Below are 20,737 nucleotides of genomic sequence, written 5' to 3'. Positions count from 1 at the left end.
CAGAGACCCGGCGCGCTCGCGCCTTAAGGAGCGGGGCCGCGCATGCCGGGACAACACAGACGGGGAACGGGTCAGGTACGGGAGCCGAGATGCGCATCGCGAGCGGGCGCGTCCCGCATCGCAAATCGCATCCCGGCTGGGAGCAATATCGCAGCGCACCCGGTCAGTAGGTCTGACCGGGGCGCTGTGAATAATAGAACGCTGCGAGCGCTCCGGGGAGGAGCGGGAACCCGGAGCGATTGCCGTAACAATAACTCTGGAATGCTTTTAGTTATCATTCTGATTCTGAGATTGTTTTTTCGTGACATATTCTACTTTAACATAGTGGTAAATTTTTGTGGTAACTTGCATCCTTTATTGGTGAAAAATCCCAAAATTTGATGAAAAAATTTTAAATTTTGCATTTTTCTAACTTTGAAGCTCTCTGCTTGTAAGGAAAATGGATATTCCCCAAAAATTTTTGGGGGGATTCACATATACAATATGTCTCCTTTATGATTGCATCATAAAATTGATGAGTTTTTAATTTTGGAAGACACCAGAGGGCTTCAAAGTTCCGCAGCAATTTTTAAATTTTTCACAAAATTTTCAAACTCGCAATTTTTCTGAGACCAGTGCAGGTTTGAAGTGGATTTGAAGGGTCTTCATATTAGAAATGCCCCATAAATGACCCCATTATAAAAAATGCACCCCTCAAAGTATTCAAAATGACATTCAGTAAATGTTTTAACCCTTTAGGTGTTTCACAGGAAAAGCAGCAAAGTGAAGGAGAAAATTCAAAATCTTCATTTTTTACACTCGCATGTTCTTGTAGACCCAATTTTTGAATTTTTACAAGGGGTAAAAGGAGAAAATGTATACTTATATTTGTAGCCCAATTTCTCTCGAGTAAGGACACACCTCATATGTCTATGTAAAGTGTTCGGCGGGCGCAGTAGAGGGCTCAGAAGCGATGGAGCAAGAAGGGGATTTTAGAGAGTACGTTTTTCTGAAATGCTTTTTGGGGGGCATGTCGCATTTAGGAAGCCCCTATGTTTTTCACTAAAATGTTTGCTTTCCCCCAAATTTCACATTTTTTAAAGGGTTAATAGCAGAAAAGACCCCCAAAATTTGTAACCCCATCTCTTCTGAGTATGGAGGTACCCCATAAGTGGACCTGAAGTGCACTGCGGACGAACTACAATGCTCAGAAGAGAAGGAGTCATATTTGGCTTTTTGAGAGCAAATTTTGCTAGGGGGGCATGTTGCATTTAGGAAGCCCCTATGGTGCCAGAACAGCAAAAAAAAAAACACATGGCATACCATTTTGGAAACTAGAGCTCTTGAGGAACGTATCAAGGGATAAAGTGAGCCTTAATACCCCACAGGTGTTTCACGACTTTTGCATATGTAAAAAAAAAATAATAATAATTTTCACTAAAATGTGGGTTTCCCCCAAATTTCACATTTTTGCAAGGGTTAATAGCAGAAAAGACCCCCCAAAATTTGTAACCCCATCTCTTTTGAGTATGGAGGTACCCCATAAGTGGACCTGAAGTGCACTGCGGGCGAACTACAATGCTCAGAAGAGAAGGCGTCATATTTGGCTTTTTGAGAGCAAATTTTGCTCGGGGGGCATGTCGCATTTAGGAAGCCCCTATGGTGCCAGAACAGCAAAATAACCCCCACATGGCATACCAGTTTGGAATCTAGACCCCTCACAGAATGTAATGAGGGGTACAGTGAGCATTTACCCCCCACTGGTGTCTGACAGATCTTTGGAACAGTGGGCTGTGCAAAATTTTTCATTTTCACGGACCACTGTTCCAAAGATTCGTCAGACACCTGTGTGGTGCAAATTCTCACTGTACCCCTTATTACATTCCGTGAGGGGTGTAGTTTCCAAAATGGGGTCACATGTAGGTGTGTTTTTTTTTTGCGTTTGTCAGAACCGCTGTAACAATCAGCCACCCCTGTGCAAATCACCTCAAATGTACATGGCGCACTCTCCCTTCTGGGCCTTGTTGTGCGCCCCCAGAGCACTTAGCGCCCACATATGGGGTATCTCCGTACTCGGGAGAAATTGCGTTACAAATTTTGGGGGGCGTTTTTCCCTTTTACCTCTTGTGAAAATGAAAAGTATAGGGCAACACTAACATGCTGGTGTAGACCCCAACTGTTCCTTTTCATAAGGGGTAAAAGGAGAAAAAGGCCCCCAAAATTTGTTAGGCAAGTTCTCCCGAGTACGGCGATACCCCATATGTGACCCTATTCTGTTGCCTTGAAATACGACAGGGCTCCAAAGTGAGAGCGCCATGCGCATTTGAGGCCTGAATTAGGGACTTGCATAGGGGTGGACATAGGGGTATTCTATGCCAGTGATTCCCAAACAGGGTGCCTCCAGCTGTTGCTAAACTCCTAGCATGCTTGGACAGTCAATTGCTGTCCAGAAATGCTGGGAGTTTTTGTTTTGCAACAGCTGGAGGCTCCATCTTAGAAACACTGCCATACAATACATTTTTCATTTTTATTGGGGAGGGGGGTGGTGGGGGGTGCAGTGTACGTGTGTATATGTAGTGTTTTACTCTTTATTTTATGTTAATGTAGTGTAGTGTTTTTAGGTTACATTCACACTGGCGGCAGATTGCACTGAGTCTCCCGCTAGGAGTTTGAGCTGCGGCGGAAAATTTGCCGCAGCTCAAATTTGTAGCGGGGAACTCACTGTAATCTGCCGACAGTGTGAATGTAGCCTGTACATTCACACGGGAGGGGGGGTCAAAACTACAACTCCCAGCATGCACTGACAGACCATACATGCTGGGAGTTGTAGTTTTGCAACAGCTGGAGGCACACTGGCTGGAAAACCTTGAGTTAGGTTCTATGACCTAACTCAGTATTTTCCAACCAGTGTGACTCCAGCTGTTGCAAAACTACAACTCCCAGCATGTACTGATTGCGGAAGGGCATGCTGGGAAATGCAGTTATGCAATGGCTGGAGGCACGCAAATACAACTCCCAGCATGCCAAGACAGCCTTATGCTGTTCCTGAATGCTGGGAGTTGTAGTTTTGCAAGATTTAGAGGGGTTAAAGTTGTAAATCACTGTCCAGTGGTATCAAAACTGTGGCCCTCCAGATGTTGCAAAACTACAACTCGCAGCATGCCCAGACAGCAAACTGCTGTCTGGGCATGCTGAGAGTTGTAGTTTTGCAACATCTGGAGGGCTACAGTTTGAGACCACTTAGTGATCTACAACCTGAACCCCTCTAAATATTGCAAAACTACAAGTCCCAGCATGCCCACAACATCTGGAGGGCCACGGTTTAGAGACCACTGTAAACTGTGGCCCTCCGGAAGTTGCTAGGCAACAACTCACCTAGCAGGACCCGGAAGTATTGCTGCCGCCGCCGCACGTGGGGGGGGGATCGCGAACGGGGATCCGGGATCCAGGTAGGGACCTCCGGCGCCGACCTTCCCTGGACGGTTCCCCCGTTTTGCCCGGACACTGATAGGTGGGCAAAGCGGGGGAACCGAACTTTAACCCCCCCTCCCCCAGTCTGCTATCGGTCGGTCGCTCGGCCGACCAATAGCAGGGATAGGAGGGGTGGCACCCCTGCCACCAAACTCCTATGCCTTTATTGGGATCGAGGGTGTCTTGAACACTCCCGATCCCTCTTATTTTCCGGGTCACCAGTGACCCGTATGACCCGGAATCGCGCAGATCGCAGGTCTGAATTGACCTGCGATTTGCGCGCATCGCGGTCATGGGGGGTCTCAGGACCCCCCTCGGCGATGTGCCGGGATGCCTGCTGTTAGATAACAGCAGCCATCCCGGCCCGATCACCGCTACCGGTGACGCGGCGCTCCCGGAACCCCGCGACGTACATGTACGTCGCCGTGCGCCAAGTGGCACTTCGCGGCGCCGTACATGTACGTCACTCGTCGTGAAGGGGTTAAGGGGTCACCCTGTCCCCATAACCAAGTCAGCCACCTTAACCCAATTAGAGGGCTAACTATTGTGCCCCCCATTTCAGAGCCCATGTGTGACTCTAGAGGTATGGATCTCCAGATGTTGCAAAACAACAACTCCCAGAATGACTGGACAGTCATTTTTACTAGGCAGGTATAAGCCCTACAGCAAATGCATTTCCGGATTAGGCAGCATGAAATCAGATTCTTTTTTTTTTTTTTTTTAAATAGAATTGTATTCACAGGAAATATGAAAGACAATATCACTGATACAAATAAAAAGCATGTCAAGTACTGTACATCGTAAGCATTACAATCAGTTCAGTGACATAGTAATATACAATCTATTATTCATAGAAAAGGTACATCCTGGGGTTTTTCTATTTTGTTGTGTCACATAACAACAGTTAAGTATAAAAAACATAGAACAATTCAAACCACAAAATATAGAAACGTGTGTGGAATCCCACACAGATATAGTATTAACTACAATCCATTGGAAAATATAGCATACCTCAAAGAATACATGAGTCTAAAGAACAATATACTCAATAAACCTGTGGCAAAGCCACGGTGATGCAATGAGAGGTGTATGGGGGCAGGTCTTGTTTTCCCCTTCGTGTTCGTGATTCCAGGGCATGGTTTTAACTGAGATCCACCTGAACGGTAGCACCACTAGTCCTAGCTAGGCAGGGCAAATAAAAGTCCAAGGTCATGTTAGGGTTAACAGTAGCTTTACTGAGGTAGACAGATGGTACAGTCTTTACAGCTAAGCCAGGATCCCAGCGAGATGACCAGTAACACAGGGGACCTCGCAGCTTGCTGGGACTTGCAGTGACTTTGACAGACCGTAGCACAGCCACACTGACTATAATAGACTTGACTGAAGATAGTGACAGCAGAGAGGACTTGACTTCAGCAGAAAGTGTGGTGGAAGAGAGAGAGCTCATAGGCTAGCTGCGGGTCATCTGGTCAACTGGTGCTATCTGGGTAACAAAACATGTGAATTTAACATTGGGCATTGCACAGCCTGAATGGCATACTCTTGAATTTGAACTGATCCATGGGTGTCACGAAGGCTGTCTTCTCTCAGTCTTCCTCAGCCATAGGCACTTGCCAATACCCGCTGGTTAAGTCCAAAGTGGAGAAGTAGGCAGCCGACCCGAGGGCTTTAAGTGACTCTTCGATTCTTGGAATGGGAAAAGCTTCCTTATATGTGACATTGTTCAGTTTCCTGTAGTCGACAAAAATGGATGTTCCCATTCTTCTTCTTGACCAGGGACTCTGACTCTCTTGAATGACATCCGTGTCCTTCATGTCAGCCAGCATCTTCTTAATGGTTTGATACAAGCCTGGCGCAACCGGATGGTGTCTTTCTTAGATAAATGAATGAATCAGAATCCGGTGCTGGATCATTGACTTACGTCCAAAGTCTGTGGGGTGCTTACTGAAAGCCTCGTGATGCCTCTTGGTAACATTGATGACTCCATTGACTTGATCTCTCAGAGTGGCTTTGTCTCCCACTTGGAGTTGTGCCCACCAGGGCTCAGTGGTACTTACAGCAGATCCCGGAGTCACTTGGGCCACCCGCTGTCGGGTCACCTTGCGTTCTGTTAAGATGTCCCTTGACTCTAGGAGATACAGCTGGGTGGCTGGGGTGTATTTAGGTAAGACTGTAGCAACATCAGACAAATTGACTAGCCGGACTGGAACTCTCCCATTGGTAACCGTGACAAGGCTTCTCGCAGCTTGTACAAGGGGATGATCTTCCAGCTGCATAGGTTACAGCAGTGCTTGATAGTCCTTGTTCCTTACGCCAGGATGTGCACGGCACCAGATGATGGTCTCTGTGTTAAGTTGTAAGGTTACCAACCTGAGGTCTTGAACTCGTACTCGGCAGATCTCGCCTTCCTTGTTGGCAAACTTCTGTTCCGCTTGTAGGACTTTTGTTACGCCGAGCGCTCCGGCGTTTCTCTCCCTGCAGCGCCCCGGTCAGACCCGCTGACCGGGAGCGCTGCACTGACATTGCCGGCGGGGATGCGATTCGCATAGCGGGACGTGCCCGTCCGTGAATCGCATCCCAAGTCACTTACCTGTCCCGGTCCCTGGCTGTCATGCTCTGGTGCGCGCGGCTCCGCTCTCTAGGGCGCGCGCGCGCCAGCTCTCTGAGATTTAAAGGGCCAGTGCACCAATGATGGTGCCTGGCCCAATCACCCTGATTAGCTTGCACCTGTTCCATGTTCATATAACCTCACTTCCTCTGCACTTCCTTGCCGGATCTTGTTGCCTTGTGCCTTGAGAAAGCTATTACTGTGTTACCCATACTGTGTTCCTGACCTCCTGCTATTTCACCATTGACTACGAACCTAGCCGCCTGCCCCGACCTTCTGCTGCGTCTGACCTTGCTCTTGTCTACTCCCTTGTACCGCGCTTATCTCAGCAGTCAGAGAGGTTGAGCCGTTGCCAGTGGATACGACCTGGTTGCTACTGCTGCTGCAAGACCATCCCGCTTTGCGGCGGGCTCTGGTGAATACCAGTAGCAACTTAGAACCGGTCCACCGACACGGTCCACGCCAATCCCTCTCTGGCACAGAGGATCCACCTCCAGCCTGCCGAATCGTGACAGTAGATCCGGCCATGGATCCCGCTGAGGTTCCCCTGCCAGTTGTCACTGACCTCACCACAGTGGTCGCCCAGCAATCCCGAAAGATCGCCCATCTAAGACACCAGCTGTCGCAAGTGTCCACCATGGTATAGCAATTTCAGTCGCAGCTACAGCAACTGCAACAGCAGCTATCATCTCCTCCGCCAGCTCCTGCACCTCCTCCGCAGCTAGTGGCCGCTCCTAACCTCCGCTTGTCCCTGCCGGACAAATTTGATGGGGACTCTAGACTCTGCCGTGATTTTCTGTCACAATGTTCCCTACATTTGGAGACGTTGTCGGACCAATTTCCTACAGAACGGTCGAAGGTGGCTTTCGTGGTCAGTCTCCTGTCTGGGAAGGCTTTGTCTTGGGCCACACCGCTCTGGGACTGCGATGACCCTGTCACCGCCACTGTACACTCCTTCTTCTCTGAGGTTCGCAGTGTCTTCGAGGAACCAGCCCGAGCTTCTTCTGCCGAGACTGCCCTGCTGAACCTGGTCCAGGGTAATTCTTCAGTAGGCGAGTACGCCATCCGATTTCGTACTCTCGCTTCCGAATTATCTTGGAACAACGAGGCTCTCTGCGCGACCTTTAAAAAAGGCCTATCCAGTAACATCAAAGATGTGCTGGCCGCACAAGAGATTCCTGCCAACCTGCATGAACTTATCCATTTGGCTACCCGCATTGACATGCGTTTTTCGGAAAGACACAAGGAACTCCGCCAGGAAAAAGACCTTAATCCCTGGGCACCTCTCTCACGGTGTCCCTTGCAATCTACCCCTGTGCCTCCCGCCGAGGAGCCTATGCAAGTAGATCGGTCTCGCCTGACTCTTGAAGAGAGGTCTCGCCGTAGGGATAAAAATCTATGTCTGTACTGCGCTAGTACCGAACATTTCTTGGTGGATTGCCCTATTCGTCCTCCACGTCTGGAAAATGCACGCACGCAACCTGCTCATGTGGGCCTGGCGTCTCTGGGTACGGAGTCTGCTTCTCCATGTCTCACTGTGCCCGTACGGATTTCTCCTTCTGCCAACTCCTCCTTCTCTGCCGTGGCCGTCTTGGACTCTGGTTCTTCTGGAAATTTTATTCTGGCCTCTTTGCTTGATAGGTACTGCATCCCGGTGACCCGTCTCATCAAGCCGCTCCACATTTCTTCAGTCAACGGAGTCAAGTTGCACTGCACTGTGCATCGCACAGTGCCCCTGCTTATGAACATTGGACCACATCTCGAGAAGATTGAATTTTTGGTTTTGCCCGGCTGCACATCTGAAGTCCTTCTCGGTCTGCCATGGCTCCAGCATTATTCTCCCACCCTTGACTGGACCACCGGGGAGATCAAGAATTGGGGTCCTGCTTGCCTCAAGAAATGCCTCACTTCTGCTCCCAGCCCCGCCTGTCGAGCCTCAGTGTCTCCTCCTGTGCCTGATCTCCCCAAGGCTTATCAGGACTGTGCCGTGCCTCCTCATAGCCCCCGTCCTGGTGACACCCTGCCCCGTGCCAAGCCTCACCCTCTGCCCCCCCTCCCCATTCCCACTCCTTCTGGACTGTCTGCCGTGCATGGGCATACCCAGGACTTCACTGTCCCCCGGAGGGAGACTCTACAGTTGCTCCCGATGTCCTCGTCCTGTGTGGAGCGACATCCCGACAAAAAGAGGGGGAGACCTAAGGGGGGGGTACTGTTACGCCGAGCGCTCCGGGTCCCTGCTCCTCCCCGAAGCGCTCGCGGCGTTTCTCTCCCTGCAGCGCCCCGGTCAGACCCGCTGACCGGGAGCGCTGCACTGACATTGCCGGCGGGGATGCGATTCGCATAGCGGGACGTGCCTGCCCGCGAATCGCATCCCAAGTCACTTACGGAGTTTGTAGGATATAGTAGATACTGACTTGCATGGAGCGGTGGGGGGATTGCGGCGCTGACCAGGAAAGGACACGTCCAGGGAGTAGAAAAGATTTATTCAAATGCATTTGAATAAATCTTTTCTACTCACTGGAAGTGTACTTTCCTGGCCAGCGCCGTAATCCACCCACCGCTCCATGGAAGTCACCATCTACTATATCACACAAGGTCGAGGAGGCTGCAGACCAGGTTCATTCACTAACCCACGCTGATTATTGTTGTGTGTGAGTTCACACAACCGCATCTGGTAAGAGTTTTCACATCAATCAATTTGTACCTTACAGAGGCGTTTTTACACTATGGAGTGCTCTTCCATTTCGTTTGGAGCTTCTAGGAGACAGGGTTGATTTTTTGTAGAGTCTGGAAGAGACCAAGGTAGCGAGGACCGAGCTTGTAACAGGGGATCTTGAAGCGGATGTACTTGGATGAAAGCCACACCATGTCACCAGAAGAGAAGGACGGAGGAGGTCTTCTACTTTTCTCCCCTTGCGCCTTCATGCAAGAAGAAGCCTGAGAGAACAACTGTCGGGTCTGTTGCCAGATGGTAGAGAAGTCACGGACCAGCTCATCAACAGCAGGCACACCAGAGGAGACTGGGAGAGGAAGAGGAGGACGGAGATGGAGTCCGGAGACAACAAAAAAGGGAAACGACCCCGTGGACTCTGAATCCTTATGATTATATGAGAATTCAGCCCAGGGAAGAAGGTCGACCCAATCATCTTGGCGAGCTGAATCATAATGCCCAAGATGAGTCTCTAGGATTTGATTAACCCTGCACACCTCGATCCAAAACGATATGCTGAGGAAGACCATTTAAACGAAAGACATGCAACAAGAAGTAATTCGCCAGCTGTGGGGCAGAAGGAAGACCTGGTAGAGGAATTAAATGAGCCATCGTGGAAAACAGATCTACAATGACCCAGATGACAGTGTTTTTATGAGATGGTGGCAAATCGGTGATGAAATCCATGGCGATATGGGACCAGGGAGTCTCTGGAATGGGTAAAGGCTGTAAGAGTCCTGCTGGTCTCTGTTGAGGAGTTTTGTCACGGGCACAAGATTCACAGGAACGAACAAAATCAGAAATATTCCGTTCAAGATGGGGCCACCAGTAGTGCCGGGAGATAAGAAGTAGAGCCTTGCGTATTCCAGGATGTCCTGCTGTCAAGGAAGAATGATCCCATTTCAGGGCCTTGCGTCTCAATCTGGCGGGCAGAAACGATTTTCTGGGGGGAACTTGCTGAATCTCGGCAGGAGCTGCAGGAATCAAATGGTCAGGAGGAATAATATGCCTAGGGGTGGAGTCCAAACCAATGACATCAGAGGACCTGGAGAGAGCATCAGCCCTGATGTTCTTGTCTGCTGGACGGAAGTGAATGAAGTAGTTGAAACTGGAAAAGAACAGTGACCACCTTGCCTGGCGGAGGTTCAAACGCTGAGCAGACTGAAGGTAAAGAAGATTCTTATGGTCGGAGTAGATGCTGACCGGATGAGAAGAACCTTCCAATAAATGTCACCATTTCTCCAAAGCTAGCTTGATAGCGAGGAGTTCACGAGAGAAGGTCTTGGAGAAGAACCCACAAGTAACAGTCTTGCCCTTGGTATTTTTCTGAGTAACAACGGCACCCGCTCCAATAGATGAGGCATCAACCTCCAAAGCAAAGGGCCTCTCCGAATCTGGTCTTCAGCCTTGAGGCCAAGATTTAGGATTAGATGCCTTCTTAGTGAGAGCCACAATTGGAGCAACCAAGGATGAAAATGTGGGATAAATTGACGATAATAGTTTGCGAATCCCAGAAAGCGTTGAATAGCACGTAGACCCAAAGGACGAGGCCAATCCAATACTGCAGACAATTTATCTGGATCCATCTGCAGGCTCTGGTGAGAGACAATGTAGCCAAGAAATGGAAGACTAGATTTCTCGAACAGGCATTTCTCCAGTTTGGCGTAGAGATGATTCTTCCGTAATCGCTGAAGAACATTGTACTGACAAACATGAGTACGATGCTCCTCTAAGTTGGAAGAGAAGATCAGGATGTCATCTAGGTATACAACAACACAAGTGTAGAGAACATCACGGAAGATATCATTGACAAACTCTTGAAAACTGTCTGGAGCATTGCAGAGACCAAATGGCATTACGAGATACTCAAAATGTCCGTCACGAGAATTTGAAGGCCATTTTCCATTCATCTCCCTTGCGGATACGAATGAGGTTATACGCTCCACATAAGTCCAACTTGGAGAAGACCTTGGCACCACGTAGACGGTCAAAAAGTTCTGAGATAAGAGGTAGAGGGTAACGGTTCTTGACCGTGATTTTGTTAAGTCCCCTGTAGTCAATGCATAGAGGGAGTGAGCCATCCTTCTTTCCAACAAAGAAGAAACCAGCTCCAGCAGGAGAAGAGGACTTACAGATAAATCCCTTTTTGAGTTTCTCCTGGATATACTCAGCCATGGCTTTGGTCTCAGGAACAGATAGAGGGTATATCCTTCCACGAGGAGAAGTGATACCAGGCAGAAGATCAATATGGCAATTGTAAGGACGGTGTGGAGGCAGAGACTAAGCCTGTTTCTTGCAGAAAACATCAGAGAAATCTTGGTAAGGTGGTGGCAAACCAGGTAAAGGAGGAGGACGAAAAATAATTTTAGACTGAACTGATTGGAAGCAAAGAGTTTGACAGGATTGTCCCCAGCGAATAATTTCTCCAGTTCTCCAATCCAGGTGTTGCAGTACATAGAATTCAATATTTTCTTTATGCAATACACTCACTTGCATGACAAGAGATTCAGTACGGAAGTAAACCATACAGTCCAGATTTTGTTCATTAAAAGAGGAGATGAACAAGGGCTTGGCAAGCCGAGTGACAGGAAGATGATACTTGTGGACCAAAGAAGCTTCAATAAAGTCACTTGCTGATCCAGAATCCAAAAATGCTGTAGCACTGAAGGAAGACTTGGTAGAAGCGAAGACTTGTACAGAAATAGTTAAGTGAGAAGAAGTGGTATTCACACTTAGGGATTCCTCTCCTACGTGCCCTAGGTGCAAGCATTTTCCCGGATACTGTGGACGAACAAAACAGTCTTTGAGAAAGTGTTCGGGGCTAGCACAATACAAGCACAAATTCTCACTGCGTCGTCGTGATCTTTCCTGTTGCGTAAGACGGGAACGATCCACTTGCATAGCCTCTTCGGCAAAAGACGCAGGAAACTGTAGAGGTGGACGTTGAAACACAGGTGCCAGGCGAGAATATCTTCGTGTTCTGGCAGTTTTTCCTGCCTTTTAGCAAAAGGCACATCAATGTGTGGCCAAGTGGGTAAGTTCAGTCAAAGAAGATGGAGGATCACGTGTAGCAAGGGCATCTTTAATCCTGCTAAACAGTCCTTTTTTGAATGTGGCACACAAGGCCTCATCATTCCATGCAAGTTCTGAGGCTAGAGTGCAGAATTGAACCGCGTAGTCACAAACGGAAGAATTCCCTTGACATAGGTTCAGCAAAGCCGTCTCAGCAGAAGAGGCACGTGTGGGTTCCTCAAAGACACTGCGAAATTCTGCCAGAAAATCCTTCAAGTTGGAAGCTACTGGATCCCTGTGGTCCCAAAGGGGTGTAGCCCAAGGCTTTTCCGGACAGTAGACTAATGACAAAGGCCACCTTCGCACATTCCGTCGGAAACAGTTGAGACATGAGCTCCAAGTGCATGGAGCCCTGTGTAACGAAGCCTCTGCATGACTTGGAATCCCCATCATACTTGGAAGGAAAAATCAGACGTAGCTGGGAGCCAGAATACACTGCAGGAGCTGGTGGTGGGAGTGGGCCAGGTTGCGGTACCTGCTGCTGTTGCAAGGCCAAAAGCTGTTGTAAAAAAGCTAAAAATTGAGAAAGTTGCTGCGCCTGTCGGGCCAACTGCTGTAACTGACGAAACCCAACGGAGGGAAGGTCCGCAACTTCATGCAGGAGTACCTCAGCGGGATCCATGGCTGGATCTTACTGTAACACTCTTGTTTCAGAAGATAGTAACTCCTGTGGATGTGGATCCGCTGGACCTGTGTGGCAGATGACTTGGACCATACCAGGAAGCGGAGTCGAAGGTGCCACTGGTTTTCACCAGAGCCCGCCACAAAGCGGGATCGACTTGCTGCGGCAGGCGGCATCCAGGTCGCTACCCCTGGCACGGCTCGACCACACAGGCGGCTGAGGAGATGCGAGGCACAGGAGGGATAAGGCAGCTCGTAGTCAGGATAGTAGAAGGTCAAGGCAGGCGGCAAAGTAGCATAGTCAGGACGTAGCAGGAGGTCAGTAGGCAGGCGGCAGCAGAACAAGGTCAAGTCACAGAACAAAGGATCAGATACACAGTAAGGCAACTCTCAGAAATGCTTTCTCTCAGGCACAAGGCAACAAAGATAAGGCAGGGAAGTATAACAATGAGCCACAGGTGAATTACCCTAATGAGCGCATTGGCCCTTTAAATCTTAAAGCTCTGGCGTGTGCGCGCCCTAGGGAACAAGGCTGGAGCAGCACCAGGTGAGTGACAGACTTGGGCTTGCATGCGGGCGTGTCACGCGATGCGAATCCCAGCCCTGCTGGCAGCAGCAGGTAACGGGACCATGCGCTCACGGCCAGCATGTGCGGCCGGAGCGCATAACTAACATACACCTTCCACAATAACTTTTACATAGGGGCAAGAGGCGACATAAAGTGATAGTCCTGACTTAGGAAGTTTTGACTGCTGGCTGTTTTCCTGGGGGCCGGTTCTTGACCCCAGAGGGAATTCCGTCTAAACCCCAGCAGTGCATTGTCCAGGGTCCAGACTTGTTACAGTGGGTACAGAAGGGTCTATTACTCCCAGAATATCTATCGAGGGAAGGAGCACAGTAACTGGCATTACATGGGGCAGGAGCAGAGGGTATTTCTCTAGGCAAGGATTGTTCACGGGAGAGGGGAGCAGGCCGGGTGACGAGCTCCTGGATAACCTTAGTCAACTGTGCAATGTTGTAACGCCGATCGCTCCGGGCCCTGCTTCCCCTCCGGAGCGCTGGCGGTGTCACTTCCCCTCGGTGGGGATGCGATCCCCGTGGCGGGACGTGCCCACCTGCGCGTCGCATCCCGTGTCACTCACCGGCCCCGTCCTTCTGCTCAGTCCCGGCACGCGTGGCCACGCTCTCTAGGGCGTGCGCGCGCCGGGTCTCTCAGATTTAAAGGGCCAGTGCACCATTAATTGGTGCCTGGCCCAATTAGTTCCTAACACTCCCTACACTATATAAACCCACTTCCCCTTCCTGTCCCTGCCGGATCTTGTTGCCTTGTGCCCTGTGAAAGCATTTCTGTGTGTTCCATTGCCTGTGTATCCAGACCCTTGCCGTTGCCCCTGACTAAGAACCATTGCTGCCTGCCCAGACCTTCTGCTACGTCCGACCTTGCTCTTGCCTTGTCCTTGTTTACCGCGCCTGTCTCAGCTGTCAGTGAGGTTGAGTCGCTATCGGGTGGAACGACCTGGGGGTTACCTGCCGCTGCAAGTCCATCCCGCTTTGCGGTGGGCTCTGGTGAAAACCAGTAACCCCTTAGATTCCGTTCCCCTGGTACGGCCCAAGCCATCACCTCACTGACACAGAGGATCCACCACCCGTGTCCTCCCGCATACCAGTCCGGATTCTGACAGTAGATCCGGCCATGGATCCCGCTGAGGTCCTGCTGCCCAGTGTCGCTGACCTAACCTCCGTGGTCGCCCAGCAATCACAGCAGATCGTGCAACAAGGACAACAGCTGACTCAGTTGACCGCTATGCTGCAACAGCTTCTGCTGCAACAACAGCAACCATCTCCACCGCCAACTCCTGCATCTCCTCCGCAGCGAGTGGCTGCTCCCAGTTTCCACCTGTCTCTTCCAGACAAGTTTGATGGGGACTCTAAACTGTGCCGTGGATTCCTGTCCCAGTGTTCCCTACACCTGGAGATGATGTCCGACCAATTTCCTACAGAACGGTCTAAGGTGGCGTTCGTGGTCAGCCTCCTGTCTGGAAAGGCCTTGTCATGGGCCACACCGCTTTGGGACCGCAACGATCCTGCCACTGCTACAATCCGGTCCTCTTCTCAGAAGTACGTAGTGTCTTTGAGGAGCCAGCCCGGGCTTCCTCAGCCGAGACTGCTTTGCTGAATCTTGTCCAAGGGAGTTCTTCAGTGGGCGAATACGCCATCCTGTTCCGCACCCTCGCCTCTGAGCTTTCCTGGAATAATGAGGCCCTCTGCACGACCTTCAAGAAAGGCTTATCCAGTCACATCAAAGATGTCCTGGCCGCACGAGAGATTCCTGCTAACCTGTCTGAACTCATCCATTTGGCCACCCGCATCGACATGCGTTTCTCGGAAAGACGCCAGGAGCTTCGTCAGGAAAAGGATCTTGTTCACATGAGGCGATTTTAATCCCAGGCTCCTCTCCTCCAACGTCCTTTGCAATCTGTTCCTGTGACTCCTGCCGAAGAGGCTATGCAAGTGAATCGGTCTCGCCTGACCCAACAAGAGAGGACTCGCCGTAGGAATGAAAACCTGTGTCTATACTGTGCAAGTACCGAACATTTCCTAAAAGACTGTCCTATTCGTCCTCCGCATCTGAGAAACACACCCACTCACCTAGTCAACGTAGGAGAGTCGTTGCTAGGAGTGAATTCTACCTCTCTTCGACTGACTTTACCTGTGCAGATTGCTATACCCGCTAATGCTACTTCCTTCTCCGCTGTGGCCTTCTTGGACTCGGGTTCAGCAGGAAGTTTCATTGAAGCCTCCCTAGTCAACAGATTCAACATTCCAGTCACCCGTCAGAGCGCTCGCAGCGTTCACCCTGTCGCAGCGCCCTGGTCAGGCCCGCTCGCGGTTCGCATCCCAGTCTTCTTACCCTACCTGTCCTCCGTCAGTTCTGTCCTGGCGCGCGTGGCCCCGCTCCCTAGGGCGTGCGCGCGCCGGCTCTCTGCGATTTAAAGGGCCAGTGCGCCTCTGATTGGCGCCTGGCCCAATTAGTGCATACACCTATGTCCTAGCCTATATTACCTCACTTCCCCTTCCCAGGATCGCCGGATCATGTTGCCCTTGTGCCAGTGAAAGCGTTCCTTGTATGTCCCAAGCCAGTGTTCCAGACCCTCTGCCGTTACCCCTGACTACGATCCTTGCTGCCTGCCCTTACCTTCTGCTACGTCCGACCTTGCTCTTGCCTAATCCTTTGTACCGCGCCTATCTCAGCTGTCAGTTGGGGTTGAGCCGCCATCGGGTGGAACGATCTGGGGGTTACCTGCCGCAGCAAATCCATCCCGCTTTGCGGCGAGCTCTGGTGAAAACCAGTAACCCCTTAGACTCCGTTCCCCTGGTACGGCCCACGTCATCACCCCACTGACACAGAGGATCCACCACCAGTATCCTCACAGTACCCGGATCCTGACAGTAGATCCGGCCATGGATCCCGCGGAGGTCCCGCTGCCAGTTGTCGCTGACCTTACTACGGTGGTCGCCCAGCAATCTCAACAGATAGCGCAACAAGGTCATCAGCTGTCCCAACTGACAGTCATGCTGCAACAACTTTTGCCACAGCTTCAGCAACCATCTCCTCCGCCAGCTCCTGCACCTCCTCGGCTGCGAGTGGCCGCTTCCAGCCTCCGCTTGTCCCTGCCGGACAAATTTGATGGGGACTCTAAACAATGCCATGGTTTCCTCTCTCAATGTTCCCTGCACTTGGAGATGATGTCGGACCAATTTCCCACAGAACGGTCTAAGGTGGCTTTCGTGGTTAGTCTCCTGTCTGGGAAGGCCTTGTCATGGGCCACACTGCTCTGGGACCGCAATGATCCTGTCACTGCCACTGTCCAGTCCTTCTTCGCTGAGGTTCGTAGTGTCTTCGAGGAACCAGCCCGAGCCTCTTCTGCCGAGACTGCTTTGTTGAACCTTGTCCAAGGAAATTCTTCTGTGGGCGAATACGCCATTCAATTTCGTACTCTCGCTTCTGAATTATCCTGGAACAATGAGGCCCTCTGCGCGACCTTCAAGAAAGGCCTATCCAGCAACATTAAGGATGTACTGGCCGCACGAGAAATTCCTGCTAACCTGCATTAACTTATCCATTTGGCCACCCACATTGACATGCATTTTTCTGAAAGATGCCAGGAGCTCCGTCAGGATAAGGACTTTGTTCGCACCAGGCGATTTCTCTCCCCGGCTCCTCTCTTCTCAAGTCCACTGCAATCTGTTTCTGTGCCTTCTGCCATGGAGGCTATGCAAGTAGACCGGTCCCGCCTGACCCTACAAGAGAGGACTCACCGCCGCAATGAGAATCTATGCCTGTACTGTGCTAGTACCGAACACTTCCTGAAGGATTGTCCTATCCATCCTCCGCATCAGAAAAGACGCACTCCGTTTCCGCACAAAGGTGAGACAGCTCTAGGTGTGAACTCTGCTTCTCCACGTCTTACTGTGTCTGTGTGGATTTCTTCTTCTGCTAACTCCTCCTTCTCAGCTGTGGCCTTCTTAGATTCCGGTTCTGCAGGAAATTTTATTTTGGCCTCTTTCGTTAATAGGTTCAACATCCCAGTGACCAGTCTCGTCAGACCACTCTACATCGCTTCAGTTAATGGAGTAATATTGGACTGCACTGTGCGTTACCGCACAGAACCCCTGTTAATGTGCATTGGACTACAACACGAAAAAATTGCATTTCTGGCTCCAACGTCATTCTCCTACCCTTGACTGGACCACCGGGGAGATCAAGAGCTGGGGTTCTTCTTGCCTCAAAAAATGCCTCACATCTGCTCCCGGCTCCGTCAGTCAAACCCCTGTGGCTCCTCCTATACCTGGTCTTCCCAAGGCCTACCAGGACTATGCCGATGTTTTCTGTAAAAAACAAGTAGAGACTTTGCCACCTCACAGGCCTTATGACTGCCCTATTGACCTCCTTCCTGGTGCTACTCCACCCCGGGGCAGGATCTATCCTCTGTCCGCTCCTGAGACTCAAGCCATGTCGGACTACATCCAAGAAAATTTAAAGAGGGGATTCATTCGCAAGTCCTCATCCCCTGCCGGAGCGGGGTTCTTCTTTGTCTCAAAAAGAATTGATTACCGCGGTTTAAATAAAATCACTATCAAAAACCGCTATCCCCTGCCTCTTATCTCTGAACTCTTTGACCACCTTCGTGGCGCTAACATCTTCACTAAATTGGACTTAAGAGGCGCATATAATCTCATTCGCATCAGAAAAGGGGTTGAGTGGAAAACCGCATTTAATACCAGAGACGGACATTTTGAATTCTGGTTATGCTCTGCAACGCCCCTGCTGTCTTCCAGGACTTCGTTAATGAAATATTTTGGGATTTGTTATATACCTGTGTTGTGGTTTACCTGGACGACATCTTGATTTTTTCCTCTAGTCTTGAGGAACACCGTCGTCATGTCCGCCTAGTGCTCCAGAGACTCCGTGAAAATCAACTATATGCCAAGATGGAGAAATGTCTCTTTGAATGCCAATCTCTTCCCTTCCTAGGTTACCTAGTCTCTGGCCAGGGACATCAAATGGACCCAGACAAACTGGCAGCCGTTTTAGATTGGCCACGCCCTTCTGGACTCCGAGCTATCCAACGCTTCTTAGGATTTGGCAATTACTACCGACAGTTTATTCCTCATTTTTCCACCATTTTGGCTCCGATTGTGGTCCTAACCAGGAAGAATGCCAACCCTAAGTCCTGACCTCCCCAAGCGGATGAGGCCTTCAATAGCCCCAAAACTGCCTTTGCTTCTGCTCCAGTACTCTCCAGACATGATCCATCAAAACCCTTCCTGCTGGAAGTGGATGCCTCCTCGGTCGGAGCCGGAGCCGTACTCCTTCAAAAAAACTCTACCGGACATAACATTACTTGTGGTTTCTTTTCTAAAACCTTCTCTCCGGCGGAAAAAAATTACTCCATTGGTGATCGTGAACTTCTGGCCATTAAACTAGCTCTCGAAGAATGGAGGCATCTACTGGAAGGTTCCAAACACCCCATTGTCATCTACACGGATCACAAGAATCTCTCGTATCTCCAGTCTGCCCAACGTCTGAACCCACGCCAGGCTAGGTGGTCGTTGTTTTTTGCCCGCTTTAACTTCGAGATTCATTTTCGTCCTGCTGACAAAAACATCAGGGCTGACGCCCTTTCACGTTCCTCTGATGCTTCCGAATCTGAAGCCCCCCTGCAACACATTGTACCTCCTTAGTGCCTGATCTCCTCTGCTCCAACTTCTATCAGACAAACTCCTCCTGGAAAGACCTTCGTCCCTCCACGCCAGCGCCTCAAGATCCTCAAGTGGGGACACTCCTCGCACCTCGCCGGCCATGCTGGCGTCAAGAAGTCCATCCAACTCATTTCTCGTTTATATTGGTGGCCTACCCTGGAGGCTGATGTCGCTGATTTCGTTCGGGCCTGTACAGTTTGTGCCCGGGACAAGACTCCTCGCCAGAAGCCTGCTGGACTCCTTCATTCTTTACCGGTTCCTGAGCTACCATGGTCTCAAATTGCCATGGATTTTATTATGGATCTGCCTTTATCCCATGGCAACACAGTCATCTGGGTGGTCGTTGATCGTTTCTCCAAGATGGCACATTTTATTCCTCTTCCAGGTCTTCCTTCAGCGCCACAGTTGGCGAAGCAATTTTTTGTGCACATTTTTCGCCTTCACGGGCTTCCCACGCATATCGTCTCGGATAGAGGCGTTCAATTTGTATCGAAATTTTGGAGAGCTCTCTGTAATCAATTAAAAATCAAATAAAATTTCTCGTCCTCCTATCATCCCCAATCCAATGGGCAAGTAGAGAGAGTTAACCAGATCCTTGGTGACTATTTGCGACATTTTGTTTCCTTCCGCCAAGACGATTGGGTCGATCTTCTACCCTGGGCTGAATTCTCGTACAATTTCAAAAACTCTGAATCCTCCGCCAAATCTCCGTTCTTTGTGGTGTACGGCCGTCACCCTCTGCCCCCCCCTCCCCATTCCCACTTCTTCTGGATTGCCTGCTGTTGATGAAGTTACCCGGGACTTCTCTATCATCTGGAAGGAGACTCAAAAGCCCCTCCTACTGGCCTCATCCCGTATGAAGAAGCATGCCAACAAAAAGAGAAGAACTCCTCCTGTCTTTGCTCCTGGGGACAAAGTGTGGCTCTCTGCCAAGTATATCCGCTTCCGTGTCCCCAGCTATAAGCTGGGATCACGTTATCTTGGACCCTTTAAAATCAAGAGTCAAATCAATCCTGTCTCCTACAAACTTCTTCTTCCCCCTTCTCTCCGTATTCCTAATTCTTTTCATGTTTCTCTTCTCAAACCTCTTGTCCTTAACCGCTTCTCTCCCAAGGTTGTCGCTCCAGCTCCTGTCTCTGGCTCCTCCGATGTCTTCGCTGTTAAAGAGATTCTCGCGTCCAAGACAGTCAGAGGTAAAAAAAGAATTGTGGACCTGAAGAGAGGTCTTGGGAACCCGAGGATAACATACTCGACAAGGAGCTCATTCACAAGTTTTCGGGTTCCAAAAAGAGGGGAAGACCCAAGGGGGGGGTACTGTTACGCCGAGCGCTCCGGGTTCCCGCTCCTCCCCGGAGCGCTCGCAGCGTTCACCCTGTCGCAGCGCCCCGGTCAGACCCGCTGATCGGGAGCGCTGCATTAATGTCACTGGCGGGGATGCGACCCGCGAGGCGGGACGCGCCCGCTCGCGGTTCGCATCCCAGTCTTCTTACCTGACCTGTTCTCCGTTAGTTCAGTCCCGGCGCGCGTGGCCCTGCTCCTTAGGGCGCGCGCGCGCCGCCTCTCTGCGGTTTAAAGGGCCAGTGCGCCTCTGATTGGCGCCTGGCCCAATTAGTGCATACACCTGTGTCCTAGCCTATATTACCTCACTTCCCCTTCCCAGCATCGCCGGATCTTGTTGCCCTTGTGCCAGTGAAAGCGTTCCTTGTATGTCCCAAGCCAGTGTTCCAGACCCTCTGCCGTTGCCCCTGACTACGATCCTTGCTGCCTGCCCTGACCTTCTGCGACGTCCGACCTTGCTCTTGCCTAATCCTTTGTACCGCGCCTATCTCAGCCGTCAGTTGGGGTTGAGCCGCTATCGGGTGGAACGTCCTGGGGGTTACCTGCCGCAGCAAGTCCATCCCGCTTTGCGGCGGGCTCTGGTGAAAACCAGTAACCCCTTAGACTCCGTTCCCCTGGTACGGCCCACGTCATCACCCCACTGACACAGAGGATCCACCACCAGTATCCTCACA

The sequence above is a fragment of the Hyla sarda genome, chromosome 7 (genome assembly GCF_029499605.1).
Source record: "Hyla sarda isolate aHylSar1 chromosome 7, aHylSar1.hap1, whole genome shotgun sequence".
NCBI classification, from domain to species: domain Eukaryota; kingdom Metazoa; phylum Chordata; class Amphibia; order Anura; family Hylidae; genus Hyla; species Hyla sarda.
This window is presented reverse-complemented; position numbering follows the sequence as displayed.